Below are 19376 nucleotides of genomic sequence, written 5' to 3' on the forward strand. Positions count from 1 at the left end.
AGTTCTTACAAGCTTAGTTTCAATGGTTTTCTGAGGTTATTCTATCTATGGAGTTTTTTAGATGTCACTCAGATCATACTTACTTTTTTCGTCGAGGAGTGGATGATCGTTGTATCATTGTTTTGGTCTATATGGATGAAATTATTGGGATTGGGGATGATGCATAGTGGATTGGCAAAGTTAAGGTACTATTGGGTCGTGTTTTTGAGGTTAAGGATTTGAGTCCACTCAAGTACTTATTGGGGATATAAGTGGCCCGTTCTCGCCGTGGTATTTCGCTATCTCAATGTAAATACACATTGGATCTTCTTCACGACATTAGGATGCTTGAAGGACGTCCTGCTATGGATTAGAATATTATCTTAATGCTAACTTTGGTGATCTTTTTATCAGATCCTTCTTCTTATCAGAAACTTGTAGGTTGTTTGATTTATCTGGCTAATACTAGACCGGACTTGTCATTTGTGGTTAGTGTGATCAATCAATTCATGCATATTCCACGTACTTCTCACCTTGATGCAGTTTATCATATCCTTCACTACCTGAAGTCGCGTCCTGGTTTTGGGCTTTTCTACTCGTCCACTACTCAGTCGCATTTGCCTTGTTTTACTGATGTTGATTATGTTGGTTCTCTCACAGATAAGAGATCTATTTTTGATTTTTGTACTTTTTATGGTGATAACCTTATCTCGTGGAAAAGTAAGAAACATAATGTGATTTCTTTTTTTTTTGCTAAAGGTGAGTATCGTGCTATAGCTCTTGGCACATGTGAGTTAATTTGGTTTCTTTGCTGACAGAGTTGGGATTTCCTGTCTTAGGTTCTTTTACTTTGTTTTATGACAACAAGTCTGTTATTATGCTGGCTTCTGACTCAGTCCTTCACGAAAAAATTAAGCATTTGAGATTGATATTCACTTTCTCAGGAAGAAAGTTCGATATGGTGATCTTCAGACAATCTTCGTACATTCTTTAGATCAACTTGCCGACATGCTTACGAAGTCTGTTGGTCCATCTATCACTAATTCTCATCTTGTCAAGCCGGGTTTAGTTGATATATTTGCACCAACTTGAGGGGGAGTATTAGAAATAATCTAGTTATTTTAGCTCTAATTGTTATTTAGATATAACTTTTTATTTAGTTTTTATTTATTTCTGATTTGTAAGGGCACTTTTGTCTTTTTACTATTTTTACTAATGTCAAGCTCTCACAAAGAGACTTGACAATTATCTTTCTACAATTCTTCTAAAGGGATATAGATATTATTGATCCATCCATAGTACAAAGATAGGTTAGACCAAAATCGACGAGATTAGTAAGAGGGTTGAACTAAGAAAGGTAGATCTCAAGGAAATTCAAGTGGACATTCCAATACCCATTCCTCAGAGAAAACTTGTTTTCCCATAGGTTCCTAACAATCTGATGAAGGGGAGTAAAACATAAATGATAATGGTTCACCACTTTAGAAGGAAACCATCATTGAAGAAAATATAGATTCATCACAATTGGTTGTTGTAAGGAGATCTTAGAGAAAAAGAAGATACGCAATTTCAAATAATTATGTGGTGTTGCTACAGGAATCTGGATTTGATATTGGGATTTATGAGGATCTGATCTCATTTTCAGAAGCCATGAAAAGTAATGATTCTAATAAATTGTTAGATTCCACGAAAGAAGAGTTAAAATCAATAGAATAATAATGATGTATGGGTTCTTGTCAAATCACCCAAGAAATGTAAGAAAAACGAGTGTAAATGAGACTTACAGACAAAACACGACATAAAGGATAATGTTGAACGATTTAAAGTAAGACTAGTAACAAAAAGATTTACTCAAAAGGAATGCATTGATTATAAAGAGATTTTTTTCTTTAATTTCTAAGAAAGATTCTCTCAAAATCATCATGGTCTTAGTAGCTCATTGTCATTTAGAGTTACATCAAATGAATGTGAAAACTATTCTTAGGAATGGAGATTTATATGATGGGATTTTTTATAGAACACCTGAAGAACATTTAAACTTGTAAATTAAAGAAGTTGATTTATAGATGTAAAAAAGTCTCCAGACAATGATATATGAAGTTCAGTAATACCATTACGTTATTTGGATTTAAGGAAAATATTGTTGACTTGTGTATTTATCTAAAGATCAGTGGGAGTAAGTTTGTGGCGTGCTATGAGACCACGAGTCATGTTATATGGTTGTAGAATTTTATCTCAAGACATGGTGGTGTTGAATCTATTGTCAGGCCGTTGAAGATATATTGTGATAATATTGCAACAATTTTCTTCTCTATGAATGTCAAGTATTCAAATGATGCGAAACCCATAGAGGTGAAATACTTAGTGGTTGGAGAGAGAGAGAGTCTAGAACCAGTTAGTGTCTATTGAGAATATTGATACGACATCAGTGATTGTAGATCCATTGCCAAACTTATGAGGAACATGTTATTAGGATGAGGTTTTACAGTAATCCAATATTGTAATGGATCATATTATTTAGTATTATTGTAATCATTATGTGAAAAAAACCCATATTTGACGGTCTCAACCCGTCCAATATGCTCGTCATATATTTTCTTGTAGAATTTTTTTTTTATGGCCCTGAACTATCAAATCATTGGAGAATGAGCTTAAAAAACCAAAAAAATCCATAAAGTATGGCCATCGAATGTGAAGGTTTAACAAACAATAGGACGATCCACTAATTCACCAATCATAAACGAAATAGTAATAAAAAAATCAGAAAAATAAAAAAACAAAAGAATAATCATAAAACAAGCTCTAAATTAAACTAAACAACTCAAAATTCATATTATATATTGAAATTCCATTACTAAACAAGTCCTAATTGAAGCAATTGGGCGCTTACAAATGAAATTGAGTCACATAATTACTTAAAAATAAAAGATTTTCACTAGATTTTATACTAAAATCTAATTATTTCATTGGTTACTCCATCAAAATGTTACTCCAACATACATCAAATCAAGAATCTAAACAGTCCAATTTCAACAAAATGGAATACAAACCTTCAAAAGCATCCAGAGAAACCCAGATAACCAAATGATTCGATCATTGGTCCAAAAGTTTTCCAACCTAATAAATTTTCGAAAATCCAAACCAATCAGAAGGAAAATACATCAAGAGCTGAATTAAATACTCGAAACATGGAAAAAGTTCACTTTTTCAGAAAATTTTGCAGAGTTGGACTAGTGTATCCTTATCTTTTTTTTTTTTTTTGTGATAAGTTTGACGTAAAGTGTATCCTTATCGTTAAACAAAGAAAATTACTTAGCAAAGACATACATCATAAATTGAGTAAGTGAAAACACCTCAACAAAAAAAAGAAGATAAAAGATGCTATAAATGAATGTTAGAGCGGGAATAAAAATAAATTACACATTCTTTTCCCGAGTGCATTGAAGCCATTGTAAGTTCCAGAGGCCTTTGTCCCAAAAACTAAGTGTTATTTACATAGTTGTCGAATGAAACATGGTATATGTAGTATAGGTTTATCTTTGTAGTTTTCCCACAAAGACATCAGTAATTGGGATAGGGCATGGAAATTGATGAGCTTTCTTACAGTGTGTACACTGCAAAAGGCAATATAAACAATATCCTGACCTATAAAAGCATGGATGCCTTGTCACACAAAATGGCATTATTCACAATAGGAAATCCATTAGCAAAGCAAGATTTACACCAGTAATCTTGCTAGGAGATGAGTTTACAAGAATGGCAATGTCGTCTACCACGTCACTTCCCATACTGGACCATCCATCATCAGCAAACCCATTAAAGGCTTCATTAAAACCCCTTCGAGGAAACATTTGAGGACTTGGGATGTAATAAGATATTCCAATAGTCATGTAAGGCAAAGAACTAGGATGCACTCACCTGCTCAGCCTCTGGCTAAGTGCTCGTAAAGTTGTAGGTCTTCTACCCCAACTAGTGACAATTGATTGAAACACCTCCTGAGCAATTTGCCTGAGCTGGTGTAAAGCCTGGATGAAACAGACAGAACCATAATCAAGATAATATGTAAAACCTCAACACATTTCCCACAATTTTCTAATTATCTTCCATGTATTTGAACACGGCTTTAAATAACAAAACACCAGTTTAATCGCCATTGCAGAACAATAGCATAGAAATTTTTTTTTTTAACTCCACCAATGTGCAAATGTTGTAATGGATAGTCCTACTGCCATTGTAGTCTTTTGAGCAAGCACTATTGATTTAGAACAATGATTGAAGAGCTTAAAGAGAAATACAACCCAAGGATATCACTTAGTGCATCAAAAATATCATATAATGCACAGGTAACACAAGGATTTCCAACAGTTTTATGGCATAATGCTGATCTTCCCTAGAATTCAATATGAAACCATCTTCTCTAAAGGAGAAGTGCTCAGAGGTTCATTACCAATTTTGTCACCTTGGAAAGCAAACCTATTGGAATTTGTGACCAAACTGCTGCAACATAAAACATAAAGATTTTGTCTCAGCCATTAATGACGAGATATAAGGGCTTTGCTTTAGTTGTAGTATCAACTACAAAAACATGTTTAAAATGTAACAACTTGTGTCCCTAATGAGCCTTCCAGTTTCCGAGCTAAAACTAGATGAGTCGATGTAAAACTCTTGAACTCTTGCAAGAGTTTAGCTTGGAATATCGAGCCACTAAAGCTCCCCAAGTACATCAACATAATTCTAGGTATTGGATGGATGAATCAAAAGAGGCAATGTAACAAAATTTTGATCAACTACTCAATTGACACCATAAATTTTGTCTCCTCTGGACCAATGACTCTTACCTCTCTTGGTCATCACCAAGCCTCAATGAAGAGATCACGACTTTAGCTGAGTCATCGTCAAAGTAAACATCCTGCATTATTCCATTCATCAAAATATACAGCTCATGCTTAGTTGAGAACAATAAGACAATTTCAAAGATTTACCAACTAAAAAAAAGGGGACAATTCTAACGATTTACATAATAAAAATTGAAAATTCCAAAGATTGCCGCAACTATTTTTCTCAACCCCAATCCCCATATATCATTAATATAATCAATGAAATTGACATTTTTGAAACCCCAAATCCGTCGGTGTATTTGTTTTCCATCTTCACTTGACGTAGTTTATTTTTTATTTTGTGGAAGGTAATGTTTAACAATCCCTAAAAAGAATTGGAAATTTTACCTCATCATCTCGCTCAAGAGATCCATGAACCTATAGCCACGCACAAGAAGAACCAAATTACCTCCACAGAACAATAATTCATAAGCTACATATTTATCAAAATAAAAGAATGCATTTAAGAAATCAACTAGTTCAAGTGTATGTGGTATTAGATACCTCTTCAGCATCATCATTTTCATACATTTTGTATCTAAAGGACTGACTCAGGTTATTTGCAAGTGCTCCTACATCATAATCTCTGTTATGGAGTTCATCCTCGTCACTCTCCCATGCCCTGTCATACAATGCAGTTGGGCGACTGCACAGGACAGGAGAACAACAAAGTTTATAAATTCAGATAAATGTTAGAACAAGACCACAAGTGTGGTCATCTACCACCAGAAGACAAACTTGTGCTTGGGACAATTTATAGAAAATTACTAACGAAAGGAGTGCTTCGTAGAAAAGTTACATTGTATGAGTATAGGAATGAGATATACTACTTTATATAACAACAATTAAAAGTAAAACATGCATATATATATATATATATATATATATATATATATATATATATATATATATATATATATATATATAGATATATAGTTTGCAGACAATACACAAACAGGTTCTAGCAATGAAATATAAAACAAAAATAAAGATGAGAGAAGATAGAGTTAGCAATTCAAAAACATTCCTCTTGATGGCCTATTATAAAAAGTTGGATCATCCTTTTCCCTCCTCCTTTATCTGGGCTTGGGACTGACAATGTAATACAAGTTTAAAAGATGGGAGGGGATTATGATATAATATATGTCATCATACGAGGCAATCTAATGATGGAGCCTATGTCAAATGAATTAATAAGAGCTATAGTATTAAGTAAGTCACCACTAGAATATGTAATGAACAATCAAAGACAATATCAAAGTGCATATGTAGTACAAATTCAAAGACATTAGCAGTCTAAAGACAAAGGGATCATAATATGATGTTTGTCATCATACGAGGCCACTTGATGATGGAGCCTATGTTAGTGTTCGCGAATGTCATTCCCTCATCTATATCCTTATCCTGTAGTTGTGCAGACATGTCAAAAATCTCATCAATAAGGACATGATAATAATCCGGGGACAATACCTCTACACGAGCAAGTATGCCATGGTGTGACGGCCATACATTTTGACACCTAGAGTTAGGTGTAGCTCGCCCCAGAGTCACCCGGGAGCACCCATGTAATATATGTAAGGCTCACATATGAAGCCATTTCAGCCCCGTGTTAGGGCATATCTGTTAGCTTAATGACATTTTATGTACTAAGGGAGTATAACTGGCCTCTACTTTTGATGTTTCCTTTTGAAAACCTAGGAAAGACTTAGCATACACTTTGATGGAAAGGTGTCTAGTGCTTCCTAATCCTCGGCCTACACCCACGTTGACTTCAAGCCCTTGCGCCAAGCTACATGGAGTCCCGCATGTCATAGATCATCAGTTACTTGTAATACACCTATTTACTTTTGTAACGTTTTACACTGTGTAATCAAATATTATATCAACAAAGTTGCCTCCTGGCCTTGCCTCGTGTTGCCTTCGTTTTCTTGCTTGTTAGTTACGTATTGTGTGTAGAATTGTTTTTCAAGCTTGCTTGTGGATTAGCACCCCTTGCACCACACAACCTCGTTTTAAAAAGACATCGCTGTGATAGTTTGTATCAGCGCACAGTTGATATTGAATCCACGTTGGTTACAGGTTCAAGTTGGTTTCCTCACCAAGCTCTTCCCCCAGTTCTATTTAGTTCACGCGAACAATGGCAAGAAGTAAAAAAGGTACTGCGGATCAATCCGCTCCAACCACACCACCCCCAAGTACAAACAATGAACGTATTGAGCTACTCGAAGATAAGATGGCCTAGCTATCGGGTTTCATTGATGGTGTTGCACAACTAGATGATCGCCAGAACACGTTGGAGGAAGAATCCGTTATAGTCGGTGCTAAATAAGTTGACCTCAATGAAGATACCCAAGGATCACTTGCCAACTTACAAGAACAGATCACATAGCTCACTACCAAGGTAGGTCTCCTTGTTAGAGCTGTTGGTAATGAACGACTTACCAGTAGTGAAGCTCTTCCCTCGCACTTGGGAGTCCCCAAGCCACGCGCCTTTAGTGGTGCATGCAATGCAAAATAGCTCGAGAATTTCTTATTTGACTTGGAGCAGTACTTCTGTGCAGCTCGTCTGAATTCCGAAGAGGTAATGGTCACAACAGCTTCTATGTATCTTGCAGGTGATGCCAAACTATGGTGGCGAACAAAATACACCGAGATTTTTTAAAGTGGCAAATGTTCCATCGATACATGGATGACCTTAAACGGGAACTGAAACATAAGTTTCTACTAGAGAATGTGAGCTCATTGCCCGTAGAAAGTTGAGGCAACTCCACTAGACAGGTACAGTGCATGACTACGCCAAGCAGTTTTCTGTTTTGATGCTTGATATCTGTGACATGTCTGAGAAGGACAAGTTGTTCTCATTCCAAGAAGGGTTCAAGCCTTGGGTTCAAACAGAGCTCCAAAGGCAATGTGTGCAAGATCTCGCGTCCGCAATTGCCACAACCCAACGGTTGATTGATTATACTCCCGCGGATGGGAGCAAATAGAATGTACACCTTCACTTGAAGGGGTACTCCCAACAACATGAGCACACTAAGAAGTCTTCGAATGGTAAGAATGGAGGGCACAGACACAATTCTAGTCAGGGATCTCAAAGGAATTCCTTCCCTTCAAAGAGTAGAAGTACCTCGCGTACTAAGTACCGCCACAAGCTTAAGTGCATTATATGTGGTGGTTCTCACAAGACATTCAAGTATCCACAGCGGAGTAAGTTGAACACATTACCAGCCTCCAAGATTGACCTTAGTCATGAGAATATGAGTGGGCGAGATGATGAAGATTCTCCTCACATGAGAGCAATGCATTTACTAAATGCAATGAAGCAGACCTCTGAGACTCGGAAAAGTCGTCAACGAAAGGGTTTTATGTATGTTGACATCGAAGTTGGTGGCAAGACCACCAAGGCAATGGTTGATACAGGAGCTATGCGTAACTTTATTTCCCTTGCAGAGGCAAAGCGCCTCAACATCCGGCTTGTGAAAGATTCAAGCCACATGAAAGTTGTAAACTCCCAAGCCACTCCTATCTAAGGGTCGGCCAAGTCAGTATCCCATCAAGATAGGCACATGGAATGAAAAACTTGATTTACTCGAAGTTCCACTCGATGAATTCAGAGTCATCATTGGAATGGACTTTTTGCGATAGAACAAGGCCGTATCAATGCCATTCGCCAACACATTGGACATGTTAGGTGAATGTCCAAGCTTCATTCCCATCTCATTGGTAAAGAAGAGGGAAGATGATTTCAACCCTTCAACTAAAGAAAAGGTTGAATAAAGGTGAGCAAACGCACATTGTTACCTTACGAGTTGAACTTGATGATCATGACCATAGTTCAACTCCCATTCAAGTTACACAGGTATTGATAGAATTTGATGATGTGATGTCGAATGAGCTTCAAAAGGCCTTACCGCCACATAGCTCGATTGATCATCAGAATGAATAACTACCTGGTATCACGCCTCCTACGACAGGGCCTTACAAGATGAGTCCTTCGGAACTAGTTGAGTTATGCAACATGATGGGTCATTATGGCGTTGTGTCGATTATCGAACGTAAAAAACGATCACCATCAAGAGCAAGTATCCTATCCCACAAATTGCTGACTTATTCGATCAACTTGGGATAACCAAGTATTCTTCAAAGTTGGGTTTGAGATCAGGTTACTGTCGAGTTCAAGTTGCAAATGAAGCCTCTCAGTAACTTCACAAGAATGTCATCAAGTATTGGGGTGTGCCCAAAAGTATTGTCAATGATAGAGATTCATAGGGAAGTTATGGGCTGAATTGTGTAGATTACTTGGGTTTCAGCTTGACTTTCCAACCAGTGCACATCTTTAAACAAATTGGCAAATGAAGAGGTTCAATTCTGTGTTGGAATATTTGAGGTATCTTGCCAATGCCAAATTTAAGAATTAGGCGAATCTTCCTGATGTCGTGCAGTTCAATTTCAACCTTCAGAAGAGCTCTTCCTCCAACAAGAGACCTTTTGAAATTATCACAGGCCAACAACATTTAGCTCCTCACATTATTATTCCAGGCTATCAGGGACAGAGTTCAAGGACATATATGTTTGTTAAACTTTTGTTACCATACAGGTTACGCAGCATTTACCCTGTCTTCTATGCAAAAAGTTTCAAGCCGTATCATGTAGATCCAGTAGATCCCGTGCACAACATTCCAACATGTACACCTTTTCATTTAGCTATTCAACCAGAGCGTGTTGTCGACTAAGTTTTCGAAAGCGTCAAGTCAGCAGCAACATGTGGAATACTTCATCATATAGAAGAACATGCCAAAATGTGAAGCTACCTTGGAGAATGCAGAGAACCTATTACCTTTTAAACAGAAGATTGAAAAGTTTGTTTGGGCAATGCGACGAGGACGTCTGTAGAATAGGTGGGGGAGATTGTGACGCCCATACATTGTGACACTTATAATTAGGTGTAGCTCGCCCAAGAGTCACCCGGGAGCACCCATGTAATATATGTAAGGCTCACATATGAAGTCATATCAGCCTCGTTCCAGGGCATATCTGTTAGCTTAGTGGCATTTTATGTAATAAAGGGTATGATCGGCCTCTACTTTTGATGTTTCCTTTTGAAAACTTAGGAAAAACTTAGCATATACTTTGTAAGAAGGGTTTCTAATGCTTTCCAATCCTCGGCCTACACTCACGTTGACTTCAAGCCCTCGCGCCAAGCTACATGGAGTCCTACGTGTCATACATCATCAGTTGCTTATAATACACCTATTTACTTTTGTAATGTGTTACACCGTATAATCAAATATCATATCAACAAAGTTTCCTTCGGGCTTTGCCTCGTGTTGCACCCGTTCTCTTGCTTGCTAGCTACGTATTGTGTGTGAATATAAATTTTCAGGCTTGCTTGTGGATTAGCACCCCGCGCCGCACGACCTCGCTTCGAAAGAGCATAACCGTGACACACACATAAATTTTAGTCAAATGGAGATTGCACAAACTACACCTCTGACCACGTGGGGCAGCCAACCCACCGTTGCAGTGGATCCAAGGAGGTATACCAAATATTAATGAATAAGGGTGTGAAATAAATACAAAAGCCACGTGTCATGTTGAGAATGAAAATCTGAAATCAGCTTTACGAATGGAAGGCTCTTTGACCTGTCAAAGTGACTCTTCAGTGCCCTCATTGTCACTGATGTAATCCTGTTCTCAATGGGAAAGATTGATGAAAGTGGTCCTTGCATCATCAGCAAAGTTTATGAAAGAATACCGATCAAAAGAAAAGTTCATATAAGAAATTCCTTATCATCAGTCAAATTTGGAAAAGAAACAAAAATATAAGTAAGAAAACATGTATTCAGGTTGGATGGGGGTACTTTTATTAGATCTCTTCGTAATACATTTATATTGTGTATTCCCATTTTGTGCTTCTCAAAAGCATCATGTCAGACACCTTGTACCCATGTCAATCACCAAGAAATGTGCTGTGCCCTTGTTACATTGACTTTATACAAGCTCAATCAAAAGATCCATTTCTATCAACTAATCCCTAAAACTCTTCAGCTCATCTATGTGCCTCTTTGATTCAGTCTCAAGCTCAATATCTCGGAGGGGGGGGGGGGGGGGGTTGGTTAAGCAATGGTCTTCTTTATAATATCAAGCAGTAAGCATGACCAAGCTAATATTAAGAAATGATCCAATTATGAAGCATATATATTTATAAATTACAACGTGTTTCCTAGTCACATGAACTGCAACATAATTTAGAATCAAAACCTGTGTAGTCAAAAGCCTTGTAAGGAACCTAGATAGGGGTCCTTTAGATAAGCAATGCCTACGCAGGAATTTTTATATTCAATTATACTGTTTTGTAAAAAATTAGTCAAATAAAAAGAAAAAAATATCTACCAGAAATGTGTGGGAAAAAAAAATATCGGTCATAATGCCAAAACATACACAAAATTCAAAATATTTTAATGGCATAGTTCCACATATGATAGTTCAATAGAAGCCCACAACTGTTTATACAAAATTAAACCACCAAATCAACAAAAATCAGACTTCATAGCATCCACCAAATTAATCATCATAGTCAATAAAGGTCATGATGTCACATTTCAAATATGATCTCAATTAGAATCAACAACATTATAAGTTTTTTTAATGATAAAAAAATCTAATCTAACACATTATATGATATAAGAAAATAGAACGCAATAAATTGAAAAATTAGAATTAAAATAACCAATGCAACTAATTGAAACTCACCTGGTGATCCAAGATCTTAACTATAACCAAGAAGAAATCATTGTCGACTTCCTTAGTATCCTTCACCCCAACAACATCCTTCTTCATCCAAGACAGCTTTGGATCAACTTCTGCCCCACACTCCCTCTCAAACCAATCTTCCTTAAACAATTTAACACACGTATCGCTCATCTAAAATGCCTCGAAGTGCGCATCAGCATCCCCATCTTCATTAACTTTCAACTTAACCATTGGTGTAACCCACTCTCCCCATGAAGCTCAGCTGCTTGAAGAATCTCCGAATTTGACATTGTATAATCCTTCTTATTTTGACCAATCGTCTGTGTGAATATAAACCCTACTTTCCTCATCCCTAACCCTAATGCAATTGCCTCGACAAGATTTTCCTCTTCAGGATCCCTTAGTAGAAAATTCTAATGGAAACTGTTAATTATGCCCTACATGCTTCAACATAATTACAGTACCAATTTCCGGAAAAGGGAAAACAGTGTTATAGAAGAAAGAATACGTACCTTCAGATTTTGCAGATTTCTAAGTGTCTCAGACAAGTCCACCAGAAGATTTGATGAAAGATCAATCTGTGTGTATTGGAACCATGTTATAAGACTACATTGACAGTGGAAAAGCTTTTATAACTGGAAGGAATTTGGCATGTAAAATTTTTTAAGAGATAAAAACAGAATGTGACCTCAATAAGAGATCTGCAATTCCTTATACAAGAAGGCACGGAGCTTATCTTGTCAGCACAAGAAAAAAATGTCATGGGTTATCAAGGATGAGTTAAATAAATTTTAACTAAATATATTATTGAGGCATGTAGTAAAAGCCTAAAATTTATTCCGAAAAACCCATCATATTTACTTCTTACATCATTAGTACAAAAAATATATTTCTAAAAACCATGGAGCTCATTCAAGGCCTTCCCAAAACAAAATCTTTAACCCTCCACTATTGTGATGCAAAGCTTATTATCTGCTAATAAATAAGTAGTAGCAAATTGATTGAAAATCGAATTTATAGGATATAAAATATATTAATTCAATTCCCAAAATACTAAAAAAAGAAATTATCTTCAATAACCAAATCATTTTTTAATGGATATAAAATTAGGATTGACTCGAGCCATTTCTAACCCAAATCAACCGATCCAAACCAATATGAGCACTTGCCAAGTCCCATTCTTAGAAAACCAAAATCTTATCTCAAATATTGTGATCCACAACATGAATTATACCATGAAAACAGAGTTTGTATGCATATAATACTCAAATTCTACTAAAATATCTCAACATTTATAAAATTTCATTTTGGAGCTCATAGAACCAACCAAAGTGGTCGGTCAAGATGACAAAGCAATAAAAGAAGGAAAAAAAAAAAAAACGATGAATCAGTCTATCAAACCTAAATCTTCAATCCAAATCTAAATATATTGGATAAAAATCGTAATACATTCTATATAAAGAAAAAAGGGATTAGAGATAGTACCTAGCCCGAAGTCGCAATGATTCCTGGCTTGTCGTGTGAGGTGATGCAACAGGTGACTGTGCCTTTGTAACCAATGTGATTGAGAGATGAGAGATCACTTCGAGTTATCAGAGACAGGTAGAGAGATCAATAGATCACTTTGAGAAATGAGAGATGAGATACAAGAGAGGACGAGGATTGTATCTAGATCTAGATCGAGATCGATTGATCAAATAGAATGGGAGATGAGATCTATTGAGGAAGATAGATCGAGAGAGAGATATCGATCAATCGATCAGATAGAAGGGGATATAAGATTGATCGAGGGAGACAGAGAAATATAGAGGGGTCGATTGAGAGAGATGTAGAGGTCGATCGAGAGAAAGAGAGAGAAACGGTGAGAGAGAGAGAGAGAGAGAGAGAGAGAGAGAGAGAGAGAGAGAGAGAGACTATGAAAATGTGGTCGAAGGGTCACGGAATTTTGGGTTTTAAAATTCGTCGGGCCAGGTCTAACAAATTTTTTGTTCAAAATTTGGGATTTTCATGTAGTGAATAGACATTCACAATAAGCGGAATAAAGGTGTTTCTATTTTTCCTCCAACTAAAGCTTATGTATATTATAGTTGCATGAATTTGATTACAGGAAGTTCTTGACAAGACAAATTATAGGGGTTAGTGTCTTTTGGAGAAAAGGCGAAAGCTTAATTATTTCTCAATTAAGAATTATACTAAGGAGAGTTTTCAATAGCGCAGTACATGGAAGGGAGTATGGCATTGGTGACATATAAACATCATGATTTACATTGTTAACTTAACCAAAATACGAGATTATTGTGATTCTATTTCAACTAAAGTTATTGATATTTTTAAATCGTGTACACGTGTCGTGTTTTACAAGAGGAGAAAACCCAATGAAAAAAATGATTTTCAAAATAAAAATTTATATTCAAAATTTCCTAATCGACTGAGTAGGTCAAGTTGGAGAATGTTAAAAAAACCCATGGTTTTTTGAGTGGCCAATAAGTAGTGCGGTTTAAGTGTTTTAGTGTGATGTGTTTCCTCATTAAGAAATAAATCAATAACAATTAACATAGTTGGCTGAGAGTTTCTATTTTGCGGGAAACGTCTATTATAGAAGGATAGGAATTCTATGATGGGTAGCTTTTTAATCTCGGAGAAGATCTAGGCCCTCTACTCCTACGTATAAAAGAATTGGATCGGCTCGCCTATATGTGTGTGATTTTCATTCAAGAGAATCAAAAACTTCAAGAACCCATGCGGGTTGCATGTCCAAGCCGTGATATAGGTTCAAGGGTTATTGGAGATCGAAATTCCATGAAGACAGGCATAAGATCCAAGTATAGATTATGGATGAGAAGGTGAGTCTAGAGATCAAAGATCATTTTAAAAGGGTATTAAATCGATGCACCTTGGAGATCAATGGCATTTGCGACAATCACAGGTAGGTAACCTATGACGATGAGATCATGATAGAAATAGTGATTATTAATTCATGTTGATCCTAAAACATTCAGTATGGTTTATGATTTGATATTCCACATATTGATCTATATGCAAATCATATAATGGATATGTAGGCATTTTAATGTTGACTTGAAAATAATGCTTATATTACAAAGTCCAAACGTGACAGTTGCTTTGATAGATTGAGGTCCGACTATGTAGTAAGTAGAATTAGTAAAAGAAATTGGATTCCCACATTCGCATAAGGCATTGGCTAACTTGAGTTTGGTAAGGAATGTGATTCCCACACAATGAAAATTACAATCAAGGTTGCACCTGATGTAACTGATCTCCTTACTGAAAATGGTTTTTGTTAATGCTTGATCCAATGGCACCATGTTAAGATGCATTAAATATACCTTGGAAATAAGCATTTTAGGGTATTTTTTTTATTGAAACCAAATTTTGAGGCTATTTTTTATAGGAAAATAAAGTTTGGAGGTGTGTTTAATGCATATTAACGTGTGCCCTTTGGGCAAATGTTAACTAAACCCATTGAAAATTACTTAATAAGCCTTGTGGTAGAGACATGTTTCTAAATGAATCCAGTTGTTGCTCACGACAATTTGAATCATTGATCTCCATAATTGAGTTCAAATGTCGAGATGGACAATTATCATCAATACATGAAAATTGGAAAATTCGATGAGCCTTGGCCCAATAATTTAGAAATCAAATTTCGACAACCCATGACCGTAAAAAAATTTTATGTTCCCCAATTCAATGGGTTAGAACCATCGAATATCTCCTATTCTCCATTAATTTGATGGGAAAAAAAAAATCATTAATGAAAAGTTGACATCTTGATCCATCAAATTTTATGAAATTTGACGGCCTTGGGCCATCGAATATGACATTTTTTCATGTTGTGAATCACTGATCTTGATGATTGTTAAATATCAATCTTAATGATTGGAAAAAAGTTTGATCTCAAGGATTTGAATTCTAGATCTCAACAATTTAAATCATCGATCTCTATAATTGAAAGTGGAGGTGAATAGGCATTAAGAAGAAAAAAAAATTACCAACTGCACTACCAAGATAGGGTTCAAAATTTAGTGGGTACCAATTAAGTATTCTAACCTCAGATCTGGCTTGGACCGAGATTTTTTAGTTTTATGAAATAAATGGAATACTCCAACAAAAGTAATTAGAAAATGGTCAAATGAATATTCCAATATAAATGTAATATAGAAGCCGAGTTGTTTTGATAAAAATACAGAATATAGGGCTTACTAAAGAAATAGAATGAAAAATATCATACATAATTTATTGACTTACCTTATAAATTATTAATTTGGGCATATTAGAAATTCCTCTACAAATTAAAAAAAATTAGACTTGCCTCCCTTGACCATTGATAATATATAGTCTAGCGATGTATGATGATATTATTTTTCTTTTTCTTTCCACATTTTCTTTTTAAACATCGTTGTGTAAAATTTGCCACTTGGTAGGGATAATTTTGTTACGTCAGATAACGACTTTGTCAAAGCAAAAGCTGCAAAGTTGCAACTCTAAATATTTCTGTAAGGAGGGGTATCTAATTTATATATATATATACTATAACCAAAGGAAATATTACAATAAGCTTAATAAAAAGAAAAGAATAAAAGAATACTACAGATGCCAAAAATAACCAAAGCCTAGAGCTATTACATATCACTTGCAAATAATATCGTGTGCGGATTGGTTGGGAGTATTGATAGTAAAAGTGCAATTCATTTGGCCCGATTTATTTTTCTTCATCATCAGCATTAGTGTCACCTTCCCATTCAATTTGGTGTATGCATTGAATGTCAAATTCCCCGAATTTAGATCACTAGCAAGATTTGAATTACCTGATAATTGTTCCGAAGTCACATCAAATGTAACATTCACGCGTCGTGTGCTCCGTAACTTTGCTTTTATTGCAGGAATTTGAACCTCTCCGATCGTCTCTCCACGGTAAGAAAGTAACATGGTACTGTTACGAAATTTGTACTCACCCCAATTCTTGTTCTTCACTCTGACCTCTGTGATCAACCTCATGTTAACGGAAGGGGTTGTAGGATTATAGTTAAAATTCTGGATACTTACGGAGGTAATTTTGATATTAGGACGTTTTACTTTTAGAACGGTTGTTCCAAGTACCGCAAACACTATCATCTGAAGGACAATGAAAACAACGATGTATGTGATCAATTTGATTTTTTTCTTCTTAGCGAGTTCCTCCGGTCCCAACATCGCCCTCTCTTCATCGCTGCCCATGGAGTGTTCTTTTATGAAGGAAAAGGTCTTCTACTTCTTTTGGTTTGTGTAAACCAAATATGCTTGAAGTAGTTGGTGATAATGGTTGGTTTGTCATCTGTTATTTATACTTATAATATAGTACATTAGATGATGTCATTTAAATTATTTTTTCTTTTAAGGGATGTTGGACGGAAATTTCCTTTGCAATAATTTATTTGAACAAACGCGCATTTGGTTTGGACTTCTAGATGCTTACATTTTTTCAAAATTAAAATTTGACTTTCGGTAAATCATAGAAACTTCTAACGTGTGGAGGAAACATTCAACTCGAGTTTAGAATCGCCTCAGTAAACCCATTTTCGAGATGCGGAATCATCACTCACACTCTTATCGGGCCGGATTTTCTTCCCATATGGTGATTCACTGGAATCCTTAAAAAAAAACTCTTTTCTTCAGTTTGGTCTTCAGCTTCATTCTTTCTGCGTTGATTCAGCGCTTGCTGCTTAGGGCGATAGCGGCCCTATCCATGCTTAATACTTCCATTTAATGATGTAAACCACCTTCAGATTCGCTAACCTAAGGAATTATTTTCTTATCCCTACTTCCTATTAGCCTACTTAATTAAAGAAGGCACTTGGACTCGTGGTTTTTTTTAATAGGTTTCTTTGTGGGTCTCGGGCTCATTCCGCAAATGTTGTTTGGGCAGTTTGCACTTTTTCAACCATGCTTGCATATGAACAATATAGGACTGTTAATGGATAGTCTAAAATCTGAATCCGATTCGAATTCATATTCGAAATTTCGAATATTTATTCAAAATTTTCGGATTCAAATCTGAATTCAGATATTATTTTGGTATTTGAATATATTTTGAAAACAGATTCGAAAATTGGTACATCAACATTCAGTAAAATCCGATTCAAAAAGATAATATAATAAGTATATTTATATTATCTAATAATAAATTCAGATTTTCTCTCGTCCTCTTCCATTCTCAAGTCTCAACTCTTCACTGTGGAATGAAGAGAGGGCTAGGGTAGATGTCGATCATCTTTTCCAGCAACTAATGTGACATCAAACCAACTATTTAACCTCTCTCTCTCTCTCTCTCTCTCTCTCTCTCTCTCTTAATTATTGACTTTCAGTAAATCAAAGAAACTACTAATGCAGTGATACGTTCTTAATACTTCCATGTAAACCCATATCCTACAATGAGTCATGTTTACAACTGTCATGTAATGATGTAAACCACCTGTTGGCCGGCTAACCTATGAAATTTTTTCTAAAGTTTCTTAGTTAGAATTGCTATTTTTTTAAAAGTTAATTTAAATTAAGTTCAAAGAAATAAGATTTGGGAGTTTATACCAAATGTTACACCCATCCAAATGATTAACAAATCATAATTAACCTATTGTATTTTTAATATAGATTTTGATTATGACCGTTTTTATTTCAAAGTTGTTTTGAATTTTGTGGGTATATTCTCTACAAATCTTCACGAGTCAAACTCGTCCACTAGGAGTAATCTGAGGGTTTATTGTTGCATTCGTTAAATGCAGTTGAGATACTTGCGAAAGTGGTAATTTAATTTCTCGGGACTAAAAAAAAGTAAGTTTGGGAATGTGATCAGTGTTTAAAAACATTGATTTATCAGCATTTTTTTCAAATATTTATCTCGATTTTTGTCTTTATTTTCTATATTAAATAAATAATCATGTTAAGCCTCGAAATATCACGTTACATGTTCTTTCATGCTAATTAGGCTTAATTGCACATAAATAATTGTATTTGTCGGAAAATCTTAATTATGTGTGTTCATTATGCAAATCAAAGATCAAACCATCAAACCTTAAATTAGAAAATAGACATTGCATTACAATTTGAAGGACCAATCATGCATCTTGGCCAAAATTTGAGACCCAACCACAACACAGTGGACTTCAATTCAAATGCCCTAAAATTACAGGAATGTGCTTCGCACGTGATTTTATCCACAATAGTTAAGGCGATTAAGAATGTATCCTTTCAGAACCTAGGATTTCTATAAATAGAAAACATTTCTTAATGTAGAAATGATCCATTTTTTTGCCTTTTTCTTTGGTATCTATTCCTTTAGCCTAAGGCCCTTGGCCTTTTCTTATATTTTTCTATTTTGTAGCATATATTTTCCCTTAAAATTTTGTAAACTTGTAAGTAAGAGAGTGTAATTATCTTTATTCAATAAAGCAATGCTTGTTCTTCTCCATCTATATTTCTCTATCAGTTGCAATGACTTAGGCTAATCACCCCTCCATTGAAGAGTGGAGAATCTTAGAACAATATTATTTTGAAGTATTTAGTGCTTTACAGCTTAATTTCCTTTAATGTTTGTGAATTCTTTGCAAGGCTTGTCCACTCCTATGGATTTAGGCTAGAGATGAACTCTTACACCTTTTATACTTAACCTAGATGTTTCATACTTAAATAAGGTCAAAATATAGCATGCTAAATGTAGATATTTGATAGTAAGAGATTTACATACTAGAAAGTGAAGAAATTCTACTTAGA

The 19376-nt window shown here is 35.4% G+C and overlaps 2 long non-coding RNA genes across 4 annotated transcripts in view; one reads left to right on the top strand and one right to left on the bottom strand.

Moving 5' to 3' along the window:
* LOC147391032 (uncharacterized) overlaps window positions 1-17656 on the top strand; it is a 29965-nt gene extending 12309 nt beyond the window's left edge. Inside the window, exon 3 of one of the 3 annotated variants that reach the window (XR_015183357.1) lies at window positions 16514-17656. This is a non-coding gene — a long non-coding RNA (uncharacterized LOC147391032). Of the gene's footprint in view, window positions 1-923; window positions 3381-9453; window positions 10947-16513 lie in introns of those variants that run through there. The other 2 variants (XR_015183358.1, XR_015183356.1) reach the window with 2 other exon arrangements.
* Window positions 3432-12747, bottom strand: LOC147391033 (uncharacterized). The gene is made up of 5 exons (XR_015183354.1): window positions 11610-12747; window positions 5361-5502; window positions 5205-5234; window positions 4818-4888; window positions 3432-4004 (listed from the first exon to the last, which is right to left on the bottom strand). It is a non-coding gene; the product is annotated as an uncharacterized LOC147391033 (long non-coding RNA).
* Window positions 17657-19376: the final 1720 nt, after the last annotated feature.

This window comes from Akebia trifoliata, chromosome 11 (assembly GCF_017979445.1).
Source record: "Akebia trifoliata isolate Shusen 1 chromosome 11, ASM1797944v1, whole genome shotgun sequence".
Lineage (NCBI taxonomy): Eukaryota > Viridiplantae > Streptophyta > Magnoliopsida > Ranunculales > Lardizabalaceae > Akebia > Akebia trifoliata.